The sequence below is a fragment of the Globicephala melas genome, chromosome 13 (genome assembly GCF_963455315.2).
Source record: "Globicephala melas chromosome 13, mGloMel1.2, whole genome shotgun sequence".
NCBI classification, from domain to species: domain Eukaryota; kingdom Metazoa; phylum Chordata; class Mammalia; order Artiodactyla; family Delphinidae; genus Globicephala; species Globicephala melas.
Window position 1 is genome coordinate 61,467,705 of NC_083326.1, and position 12,701 is coordinate 61,480,405.

A 12,701-nucleotide genomic window follows, 5' to 3' on the forward strand; every position below is an offset into this window, starting at 1 on the left:
GGGCGGGGCTTGAGGGGAAGAGCTCAGAGGGAGGAGGGCGGGGCTCGGGCCGGGGTGCTAGTCTTGGCGCTGCACGGGCTAGAGCGCGGGGCGGACCCGCTGCGGACGCTGGGGCTCCGCCGGGTGGCCCTCTCCCTCAGGGCGGAGGCCGTCTTCGACCCTTCGGACACCTGTCTCGGTAGGTCCCTCGTCACATACTTGCTTGAGAGCCTATTCAGTGGGGCCTTGTCCGTGGCAGGCACCGTCCTAGGCCCTGGAGGAGCCAGGGCGGCCGTCAGGAACCGGACCCACAGCAGGTGAAAATGCGCGGCCATCAGTCTCTCAGCAGTGGGAGGGACTTGTGCTCCCAGCCGAGGTGGAGTAGCGGGAAACGAGGGAAAATGTGTGAGATACTGTGGCCGGTTAAGTCGTGTGGGCTCTGCCTGGGGGGAGGAGGGAGGATTCTTTTCCGGTTCGGGTTCGAGTAGGCGAACGTGACAGTAGCTGAGATCCACACAGCACAGGCTTTATTCAGTGGCCAAAGAACGGAGAAGGGGGAACTGAGTTCACGGGTCAACTTCTGCCCGCCTGGCTGTGTCACCGGAGGGTAGGTTCTTGTTTCCTCACAGAATTCAGAGCCCCACACGGAGGCGAAGCGAGGGTTTACTGAGCGACCGCACGCTGTCGGGAGGGAGAGCGGGCTGCTGAGTGAGCAGCTGCCCTGAGTTTCCTACCGCGAGTTGGTTATATGGGGCGCGGAAACAGCTGGGAAGAATATTCATTACAGGGCGAGACTCAGGGGAGACTTCTCTCGATCTTATTTCCCTTCTCCGCCTCCCCAAGGACGGGGGAGTTTTGGTCCTCTTTGGTCTTTTCAGGTCTGTCGTGGCCTCAGGTGCAGGATGGGTACTGCCCCGGTCACAGTGTTAATTATGTTGTAATGAGGGAATAGTGAGCAGAAGGTTACTTTCCGACTACGCTGGAGGTTCCTGCCTTTCTTGTTTGCCTCTAGGACCCCTGTGGTCACAAGATGTATGGTTTCCTGTCAGACTCCCATGCCTCCCTTCTCTGTTCTTATCTGGCCAACTGCCTGCTCTAACACTGGCCCACTCAAGGAGTTTGGACCCTTAAAACCTTTTAAGGGTCAAAGGGTCGATGGTTCGTCTTCTGAAGCTGCTTCAAGCCGAGCAGGGGCATTGCCCCTACCTGTGGGGTCCAGACCACCTTGCCATCTGTCAGAGATAGGGGTATCGGGGTCATTGGCAGAAGCAGGGATGGAGAGTGGGGAGTGGGAGGCTGCAACCCTTTCCAGGTGATGTTTATAGTCCCCATCTTCATGTGGGCTGGGTTGAAATCCCTGGCGTACCATCATCTGCAGGTGAAACTGTTGTAATCTGGAGGAAAGAAACTTAACGCGCAGGTTAAAAAGGCAGGGTCCAAAAATCAGTAAAAATACTATTGCGATCAGAGGTCCAAGTAGGGGTAGGAACCAGGGGTATGTAATACCCCTCTGACTACAGTCCCAGTGGATTTGGCGCTGGGGTTACCCTTTCCAAAAATGTATAGCCATTGAGCCTGTTTATATACCTTTTGGATATCTTCTTCCATCTGGCCAGTGGCGTCGATGTAGGTGCAACACGTTTTATTGATTATTGTGCATACCCCTCCCTTCTAAGTTAGGAGATAACCCAAGGCCAGTCTTTTACCATCACCACATTTGCTAGGGAGTTAAGGGAGGTTGAGAGTCTGAAGGGTGCATTCCCCGTGCTCCTGGCCAGAGTAGGTAGAGTAACTGACAGGTTACAAAGCGAAGCGTTGCCATATGGTATGCAAAGCCTCCCTGTGGGTCCACCAAGCCAATAGCAGCTCCAATTCCTGCCAGGAGGAGGCCAGTCGCACGCTGGAGCCAGGGATGGGGAATGGAGATATTATATATGGATATTACCCCAGGGGCTAAAAAGGCGAGTGTGTAGGATCCCATGGTTAATCTTTTATGTATGCATTGGTAGCCCATGGCTCAGAGGGGACTCACATAGATAGGACCCTGCAGCCTTCCTTTTGGGTGGCCACAAATTATGAGGTGTCCCCTTGGAGCACATAGCCATGTCTGGGATCTGTTTTCCTGAAGAAGCTGGCTCTGCCAGGTGAGGTTGGGATTCGTTGAGCAGGTGCAGCTGGGGCTAAGTGGCCCTCCTCGGATCCCCACCTCAGGCAAGTGGGTCTTATATGGGGGAAGAGGTTCCTCTTCATGTGAGGCAGTCACGTTATATTTTGTGAACGGAGGAGGTAGAGTGCCCCCTTTCCAGTTTCCAAAATGGGGGTAGGTCGTGGACTCCCGGGATCCCAGAGATGCCAGACATATCCAATGGGTGGAATTCTGTGTCTCATCTAGCTCTGTTGAGGTCACTTCAGGTGTCCCCCTTTCGCATTTGTATCGTTGAATAGACCTTCAACATATGGGTTGTGTCCTACACCTAAAGATGGCTTTCAGATCATGCAGTGTTGAAAGTTTGAAGATATGATCCCTGTGGGTTTTAGGAAAAGGCTGAGCTCTTTCAGTCAAGTTAATGCAAATGACTGAGGACAGGTTAAAGCATGTCCAATTGACCGTGGAGAGAAGCTCTTCTGTGGGTGGGTCCCAAGACCAACTGGACTGGTTAAGAGTATAGAGGGAGGTGTTGACCGAGGCTGGGTAGAAGATGGGCCACCCCGGGACCTCATGGGGGTTGGCGTGGCAGACCCAGCGGTTAGTAAGATTTTCATTTTTTCCTATGGTGGAGGAAATTTGTACTATGGAGTTGCTGCTCCATCCGCCTTGTGCAGATATCCACAGGAGGGAGAGAAATTTTAGGGTTAATAATGGCTTCATGGTGGCGGTGGCGAGCTAAAAGTGAACAGTCTTCTTTAAACCCAGCATGGACAGAGGAGTTCTTCCCTGGCAGGGGTGGTTAAGTGAACTGGTAAAATGTAAGTAAGAGAATAATAGCAAAAATGGTGAGTACGAGTCCAATCCACCAAATCATTTTACTTATCTGCCAACGATGTCTGTCCTTTGAGTATGTATTCAACTTCTTGGTTTTTAAATAGGAGCCTAAGGCCTTTGGTGGGCTCACAGGTCCAGTTGGAGGTGTCTTCCTGTTCATAGCCAGGGTCCTGTTGGGACTTAAGAGGAACTGGCTTGATTTGGGACAGGTGAACCCAACTGTTGATCCCTTGTAATTTAACTGCAATAGGGGTACTGAGAAGGACCTAGTAAGGGCCCCTCCACTTGGGCAGTAATTGATCAGAGGGGGACCCTTCTCTCCATGTTTTTAGGAGGACAAAATCTCCCAGCTGAACATGAATGGGGTCAGTTTCCTGGTTGGGGGCCTGATTTCCATATTCTGAAATTACCTTTTGGACCAGTCCCAGATTAATTAGGTACTTAATAAGCTCACTGGTTTCAGTATCCATCAAAATGTCAGAGGATAAAAAGGGCCTGCCATAAGTCATTTCAGACAGGCTGATCCCTAGCCCTGTTTTAGGTGCCCCCCTGATTCTCAAGAGGGCTATAGGTAAAAACTTTGTCCAAGGTTCTAATGTCTCTTGACAAAGTTTAGCCAGGATTCTTTTTAAAGTTTGATTTGCCCTTTCCACCTTCCCTGATGGTTGAGGCCTCCAGGCAGCATGGAGGTGGTAGCAAATGCCTAGGGCAGTAGAGATTTGTTGGGTAACCCTAGCCACAAAAGAGGGACCGTTATCACTTTGTAAAGACCGTGGAAGTCCAAACAGAGGAATTATTTCCTTTAGTAATGCCTTTATTACCCCCTGAGCTCTCTTGGTCTTAGTTGAAGGCTTCCACCCATCTGGTAAAAGTGTCAATAAAGACCAGAAGGTATTTATATCCCTGGGAGGATGGCATCTGGGTAAAGTCTATTTGCCAGTTCTCCTCTTCTTTGGATGGGCTGGAGGAGAGGTGGAGGCCTTAGTTTTCCCCCTGGGTTATTATAGTAACGTATATTACAGACCTCTGTGACCTCTAGGCTAGTCTGAGAAAGGCCCATGCCAGAGAAGACTTTTTCCACCAGGCTAGTCAAAGCATCCCACCCCAGATGAGAGAAGTCATAGAATGATTTTTAAATATTCCATTGTAATGCTGTGGACAGCATTATTGTTTGTTCCTTAATCCACAGCCATTGGGACCCTCTTGGTATCCCCTAGTTCAGACCCACTCTATTTCCTTGATTGTGTACAGGGGTGACAACAAAGTGGGCTGGGGGTTGATTATGAGGGAGTAAGGTGGCCTGAGCTGAAGGTGTTTTTTGGTTTTTGCTTTTTGAATTTTATTGAAGTGTAGTTGATTTACAATGTTGTATTTCTGCTGTACAGCAAAGTGACTCAGTTATACACATATATACATTCTTTTTCATATTCTTTTCCATTATGGTTTATCATAGGATATTGAATATAGTTCCCTGTGCTATACAGTAGGACCTTGTTGTTTATCCATTGTGTATATAATAGTTTGCGTCTGCTAATCCCAGACTCCCAACCCTTCCCTCCCACACTCCCCCCCCCCACTTGGCAGCCACAGGTCTCTTCTCTATATCTGTGTGTATGTTTCTGTTTCATAGATATGTTAATTCTTGTCATATTTGAGATTCCACATATAAGTGATATCATACGGTATTTGTCTTTTTCTTTCTGACTTCGCTTAGTAGAATAATATCTAGGTCCATCCATGTTGCTGCAAATGGTATTATTTCATTCTTTTTTTATGGCTGAGTAGTATTGCATTGTGTGTGTGTATACGTGTGTGTGTGTGTGTGTGTGTGTATCACATCGACTTTATTATCCATTCATCTGTTGATGGACATTTAGGTTGTTCCCGTGTCTTGGCTGTTGTGAATAGTGCTGCTATAAACATAGGGGTGCATGTATCTTTTTGAATTATAGTTTAGTCCAGATATATGCCCAGGAGTGGGATTGCTGGATCATATGGCTACTCTATTTTTAGTTTTCTGAGGAGCCTCCCTACTGTTTTCCATAGTGACTGCACCAATTTACATTCCCACCAACAGCGTAAGAGGGTTCCCTTTTCCCCACACCCTCTCCAGCATTTATTATTTGTACACTTTTTGATGATGGCCATTCTGACTGGTGTGAGGTGGTACCTCATTGTAGTTTTGATTTGCATTTCTCTAATAATTAGTAATGATGAGCATCTTTTCATGTGCCTATTGGCCTTCTGTATGTCTTCTTTGGAGAAATGTCTATTTAGATCTTCTGCCCATTTTTTGTTTGGGTTGTTTGTTTCTGTGTTATTGAATTGTATGAGCTGTTTGTATATTTTGGAAATTAAGCCCTGGTTAATCACATCATTTGCAAACATTTTCTGCCAGTCTGTAGATTATCTTTTCATTTTGTTTATGTTTTCCTTTGCTGCGCAAAAGCTTTTAAGTTTGATTCCGTCCCATTTGTTTATTTCTGCTTTTATTTGTATTGCTTTGGGAGACCTAAGAAAACATCTGTATGATTTATGTCAGAATGTTTTGCCTATGTTCTCTTCTAGGAGTTTTATGTTGTCATGTCTTATGTTTAAGTCTTTAATCCATTTTGAGTTTATTTTTGTGCCTGGTGTATTCTAACTTCATTGATTTGCATGTGACTGTCCAACTTTCCCAACACCACTTGCTGAAGAGACTGTCTTTTTCCCATTGGATATTCTTGCCTCCTTTGTCAAAGATTAATTGACCATAGGTGTGTGGGTTTATTTCTGGGCTCTCTATTCTGTTCCATTGATCCATATGTCTGTTTTTGTGCCAGTATCACTCTGTTTTGATTACTGTAGCCTTGTAGTATTGTCTGAAGTTTGGGAGGGTTATGCCTCCTGCTTTGTTCTTTTTCCTCAGGATTGCTTTGGCAGTTTGGGTCTTTTATGATTCCATATAAATTTTAGGATTATTTGTTCTAGTTCTGTGAAAAATGTCGGGTTATTTGATAGGGATCACATTAAATCTGTAGATTGCTTTGGGTAGTATGGCCATTTTAACAATATCAGTTCTTCTAAGAGCATGGGATTCTTTCCATTTCTTTGAATCATTTTCAGTTTCCATTACCAATTTTTTTTTTGGTAGAATTTTTTTTATTGTAGTTGATTTACAATGTCTTAATTACTGTACAGCAAAGTGATTCTCAGTGTATATACATATATATATATGTATACACACACACACATACATATACATTCTTCTATTTTATATTCTTTTCCATTATGGTTTATCATAGATATTGAGTATAGTTCTCTGTGCTATTCAGTAGGACCTTGTTGTTTATCCATTCTATATATAAAAGCTTACATCTGGGCTTCCCTGGTGGCGCAGTGGTTGAGAGTCCACCTGCTGATGCAGGGGACACGGGTTCGTGCCCCGGTCCGGGAAGATCCCACATGCCGTGGAGCGGCTGGGCCTGTGAGCCATGGCCGCTGAGCCTGCGCGTCCGGAGCCTGTGCTCCGCAACAGGAGAGGCCACGATAGTGAGAGGCCCACGTACTGCATAAAAAAAAAAAAAAAAAAAAAGCTTACATCTGCTAACCCCAACCTCCCACTCCTTCTCTCCCCCAACCCCATCCCCCTTGGCAACCACCAGTCTGTTCTCTACGTCCGTGATTCTGTTTCATAGAAAGGTTTGTGTCATATTTTAGATTCCACATATAAGTGATATCATATGGTATTTGTATTTCTCTTTCTGACTGACTTCACTTAGTATGATAATCTCTAGTTGCATCTATATTGCTGCAAATGGCATTATTTCGTTCATTTTTATGGCTGAGTACTATTCCATTGTATGTAAGTGCCACATCTTTATCCATTCATCTGTCAATGGACATTTAGGTTGTTTCCATGTCTTGGCTATCATGAATAGTGAGTGCTGCTATAAACATAGGGGTGCACGTATCTTTTTTTTGAATAAATTTATTTTTGGCTGCATAAGGTCTTCATTACTGTGCGCGGGCTTTCTCTAGTTGCGGCGAGTGAAGGCCACTCTTCATTGCAGTGTGCAGGCTTCTCATTGCAGTGACTTCTTTTGTTGCGGAGCACAGGCTCTAGGCACGTGGGCTTCAGTAGCTGTGGCTCGTGGGCGCTAGACGCGGGCTCAGTAGTTTTGACACATGGGCTTAGTTGCTCCGCAGCATGTGGGGTATTCCCGGACCAGGGCTCAAACCCGAGTCCCCTGCATTAGCAGGAGGATTCTTAACCACTGCGCCATCAGGGAAGTCCCGCATGTATCTTTTTGAATTATAGTTTTGTCTGAATATATGCCCAGGAGTGGAATTCCTGGATCATATGGTAATTCTATTTTTAGTTTTCTGAGGAACCTCCATACTATTTTCCACAGTGGCTGCACCAACTTACATTCCAACTAACAGTGTAAGAGGGTTCCCTTTTCTCCACACCCTCTCCAGCATTTTTCAAAAATATATTTATTTATTTATTTATTTATTTACTTTGGCTGTGCCGGGTCTCACCTGAATCATGTGGAATCTTCGCCACGGCACGCGGGTTCCTTAATTGTGGCATGCTTGGTTGCGGCATGCAAACGCTTAGTTGAAGAATCATCTTCAATTTCCTTTATTAATGTTTTTTAGTTCTCAGCATATGTCTTTCAACTCCTTGGTCAGGTTTATTCCTAAATATTTTATTTTTGGGGGTGTGATTTTAAGAGGTACCATTTTATTATATTCCCTTTCTGATATTTCATTGTTGGTGTAAAGAAATGCATTCGGTTTCTGTATGTTAATCTTGTATCCTGCTACCTTGTTCTATTCGTTTATCAGTTCTAGTAGTTTTTGTGTGGACTCTTTAGGGTTTTCTCTGTATATTATCATGTCATCTGCATATAATGACAATTTTACCTCTTCCCTACCATTTGAATACCTTTTATTTCTTTTTCTTTTCTGATTGCTGTGGCTAAAACTTCCAGTACTGTGTTGAATAGAAGAGGTAAGAGTGGGCATCCTTGTCTTGTTCCAGATTTTAGCAGGAAGGCTTTCAGCTTTTCACTGTTGAGTATTATATTGGCCATTGGTTCATCATAAATAGCTTTTATTATGTTGAGATATGTTCTCTCTATACCTACTTTCAAAAGGGTTTTTATTATGAATGGATGTGGAATTTTATTGAATGCTTTTCCTGCATCTATTGAGATGATTGTTGTTTTTGTCTTTTGTTGATGTGGTGTATCACATTGATTGATTTGCATGTGTTGAGCCATCCTTGTGACCAGCTTGGTCATGGTGTATGATCTTTATGTGTTGTTGGACTCAGTTTGCTAATATTTTTTTTTTGAGAATTTTTGCATCTGTATTCATCAAAGATATTGACCTGTGATTTTCCTTTTTGGTGGTATCTTTTAGTATCTTTTGTGTGGTTTTGGTATCAGGGTGATGGTGGCTTCATAGAATGTCTTTGGGAGTGTTCCTTTCTGTTCAGTTTTTGGAAGACTTTGAGAAGGATCTGTATAAGTTGTTCTTTGTATGTTTGGTAGAATTCACCTGTGAAACCATCTGGTCCTCGACTTTTGTTCATAGGGAATTTTTATTTTTTATTTATTTAAAAAATTTATTATTATTATTATTATTTTTCTTCAGTATGCGGGCCTCTCACCGTTGTGGCCTCTCCTGTTGCGGAGCACAGGCTCTGGACGCGCAGGCTCAGCGGCCATGGCTCACGGGCCCAGCCACTCCGCGGCATGTGGGATCCTCCCAGACCGGGGCACGAACATGTGTCCCCTGCATCGGCAGGCGGACACTCAACCACTGTGCCACCAGGGAAACCCTAAAATGTATTATTTTTTAAATTTTATTTATTTTGTTTTTGGCTGCATTGGGTCTTCATTGCTGCATGCGGGCTTTCTCAAGTTGCGGCAAGCGGGGACTACTCTTCATTGTGGTGAGCGGGCTTCTCATTGTGGTGGCTTCTCTTTGTTGTGGAACACAATCTCTAGGCATGTGGGCTTCAGTAATTGTGGCACACGGGCTTCAGTAGTTGTGGCTCGCGGGCTCAGTAGTTGTGGCTCATGACAGCTTCTTTTATGATTCGAAGATCTTGGATCATTGTACATTCCCCATTTGGTTTGAGAACATGTAGGATTGGAGTATTACAAGGAGATTGACATGGCAACAAAAGCCCCTATTTGATGAATGTTGAGATCAGGGATTGGAGGCCTCATCAAGCCTCTGGTTTTGTGGGATATTGATGCTTGGAAGGGAAGTTATTAGCCTCCTTTAAGGTGATTTTCACAGGAGTGGCAATCTTTGCCTGTCATTAGATTTCCTGGTCCCAGACCTGTGGCTGTATGAGTTCTTTAATTACTGGGGAAATATTTTGAGCTGGACTGTCCATGTCTTGTATAATGCATAGTCTAGCCAAAAATAGGTCTTGGTTTTGGTTTTCAGGGACAGTAAGAGTCACTTACTCAGGGAGAGAAAGATTTAGAAGAATGAAATCTCTTCCTAATAATGGGCTGGGGCATTCAGGCATGACCAGAAACTTGTGAGTTATAAGAGTCTTTCCCCAGCTGCAAGTTAGAGGGGTGGTGAAATGTTTTCATTTTGGCCTTCCTTCTCCCCCAACAATAGAGCAGGTTTTGGGGGCAAGGAGCCTAGCGTGAGAAGTCAGGACAGAGTAAGTGGCTCCTATGTCTAGTAGAAACTGGACAACCTGCCATGTCAGTGGTCACCTGTGGTTCCTCCCATGTGATAATGACTTTCTTCTTGGGAGGTCCCAGGTCCCATCAATCAACCACTGCCATGACTGGCAAGGGGCAATTTCCCCACTCCCTTTGGAGCTGAGGGCATTCCCTTCTCCAGTGGCCCATCTTCTTACAGAGTGGGCATGGTGTCTTGGGTGGAGGCTGGAACCTGTTTTCTGGGCATTCCTTCCTCCAGTGTTTTGGGCTCCCATAGTTAAAACAGGCTCCTTTACCTGGCGGGGGGCTTCTGGGAGTGCCTTTGGGGTGACCAGGAGGTGAGTTAGGTCCTGCCATGATGGCTGCCAGAAGCTTGGCTTGCTAATGGTCCCTTAAGTCATGCTGTTCCTTTCTTTCCTCCTCAGCCTGGTCTCTGCTGTTAAAGACACTGAAGGCCATATCAGTAAGGTTGCAAGGGGTTTGGGGGCCCCATGGCAAGCTTTTGACAGATGTTGGGGGCTGACAAGCTAATGAAATGGATTGCAAGTACAATGTGTCCCTCAAAAAGTGTTTGGGTCAACAGTCATATACTTTTAGAGGGCATCTACCAGCCTGGCCTGAAATAGGGCTGGATTTTTGTCCTGACCTTGAGTGATCTCTTTAACCTTACCATAAATGACAGGTTTAATTATGTATAGTTTCATCCCTTCAATGAGGCAAAGGATCATGTGGTCTCTTTTAGGGATACCAGTTTAGCCTGGCTGATACTCCCAATTGGGATCAATCAGTGGTACCGCCATCATGCCCACAGGATAATGATTGGGTGGGGCAGTGTGTAATCCATCAGCATATGCTTGAGCCTCTGCCCAAATGTAGGTCTTTTCCTCAGGGGTGCAACAGTGGGAAATGGCAACATTCAGGTCCTTCTAAGTGAAGTCGAAGGAGAAATTTAGTCCCTGGAGTTCTTCAGTGAATCAGCTAGGGTCCTCCAAGAATGGGTGTAAGCAGGTGCAGCACTGGTTAAGGCTGGACAAAGAAAAGAGCGCAGGCTCAGTAGTTGTGGCGCACGGGCTTAGTTGCTCTGCGGCACGTGGGATCTTCCTGGACCAGGGCTCGAACCCGTGTACCTTGCAGCCAGATTCTTGACCACTGCACCACCAGGGAAGTCCCTGTATCATATTTTATATTCTACATATAAGTGATATCATATTATTTATATATATATATGTGTGTGTGTGTGTGTGTGTGTGTATATCCCATCTTCTTTATCCATTCATCTGTCAATGGACATTTAGGTTTGTGTGTGTGTGATATGATACTATGTTTTTACTTTTATTTATTTTATTTTTAAAATAAAATTTTAAAAGTATTTATTTAATTAAAAAAATATCTTTATTGGAGTATAACTGCTTTACAATGTTGTGTTAGTTGCTGTTGTACAACAAAGTGATTCAGCTATATGTATACATATATCCCCATGTCCCCTCCCTCTTGAGCCTCCCTCCCACCCTCCCTATCCCACCCCTCTAAGTGGTGACAAAGCACCGAGCTGATCTCCCTGTGCTATGCAGCAGCTTCCCACTAGCCATCCATTTTACATTTGGTAGTGTATATATGTCAGTGCTACTCTCTCACTTCGTCCCAGCTTCTGCTTCCCGCCCTGTGACCTCAAGTCTGTTCTCTACGTCTGCATTTTTATTCCTGCCCTTCCACTAGGTTCATCATTACTGTTTTTTCAGGTTCCATATATGTGTGTTAGCATGCGGTATTTTTCTCTTTCTGACTTACTTCATTCTGTATGACAGACTCTAGGTCCATCCACCTCATTATAAATAACTCAATTTCATTCCTTTTGTTGGCTGAGTAATATTCCATTGTATATATGTGCCACATCTTCTTTATCCATTCATCTGTTGATGGACATTTAGGTTGGTTCCATGGCCTGGCTATTGTATGTAGTGCTGCAATGTACATTGCAGTACATGTATCTTTTTGAATTATGGTTTTTTTAGGGTATATGCCCAGTAGTGGGATTGCTGGGTCATATGGTAGTTCTATTTTTAGTTTTTTAAGGAAACTCCATACTGTTCTCCATAGTGACTGTATCAGTTTACATTCCCACCAGCAGTGCAGGAGGGTTCCCTTTTCTCCACACCCTCTCCAGCATTTATTGTTTGTATATTTTTTGATGATGGCCATTCTGACTGATGTGAGGTGATACCTCATTGTGGATTTGTATTTCTCTATGTTTCCATGTCTTCACTATTGTAAATAGCGCTGCTATGAACATAGGGGTGCATGTATCTTTAATTTTAATTTAATTTTTTTTTTTGGCTGTGCCATGTGGCATGCAGGATCTTAGTTCCCCAACCAGGGATTGAACCTGTGCCCCTGCAATGGAAGTGCTGATTCTTAACCACTGGACCACCAGAGAAGTCCCTGCATGTATCTTTTAGAATTATAGTTTTGAATGAGTATTTGCCCAGGAGTGGAATTGCTGGATCATATGGCAACTCTATTTTTAGTTTTTTTGAGGAACCTCCCTACTGTTTTCCATAGTGGCTGCACCAATTTACGTTACCACCAGCAGTGTAAGAGAGTCCCCTTTTCTCCCCACCCTCTCCAGCATTTATTGTTTGTAGACCTTTTCTCTTTTTTTAAATAAATTTATTTTTATTTTTTGGCTGTGTCTTTGTTGCTGCGCGCAGGCTTTCTCTAGTTGTGGCGAGCAGGGGCTACTCTTTGTTGCAGTGCGCGGGCTTCTCATTGTGGTGGCTTCTCTTGTTGTGGAGCACGGGCTCTAGGCACGCGGGCTTCAGTAGTTGTGGCACACGGACTCACTAGTTGTGGCTCGCGGGCTCTAGAGTGCAGGCTCAGTAGTTGTGGTTCACGGGCTTAGTTGCTCTGTGGCATGTGGGATCTTCCCAGACCAGGGCTCGAACCTGTGTCCCCTGCACTGGCAGGTGGATTCTTAACCACTGAGCCACCAGGGAAGCCCTGTTTGTAGACTTTTTAATGATGGCCATTCTGACTGGTGTGAGATGGTACCTCAT

The 12,701-nt window shown here is 44.8% G+C and overlaps 1 protein-coding gene across 1 annotated transcript in view; it reads left to right on the forward strand.

Annotated features, from left to right (window-relative positions):
• The first annotated feature begins 42 nt into the window (after positions 1-42).
• Positions 43-12,701, forward strand: part of PRELID3A (PRELI domain containing 3A) — an 85,356-nt gene continuing 72,697 nt past the window's right edge. The window contains exon 1 of the mRNA XM_030836543.2: positions 43-178. The gene's annotated coding sequence lies outside the window, so the exon portion shown is untranslated. The remainder of the gene's footprint in view (positions 179-12,701) is intronic.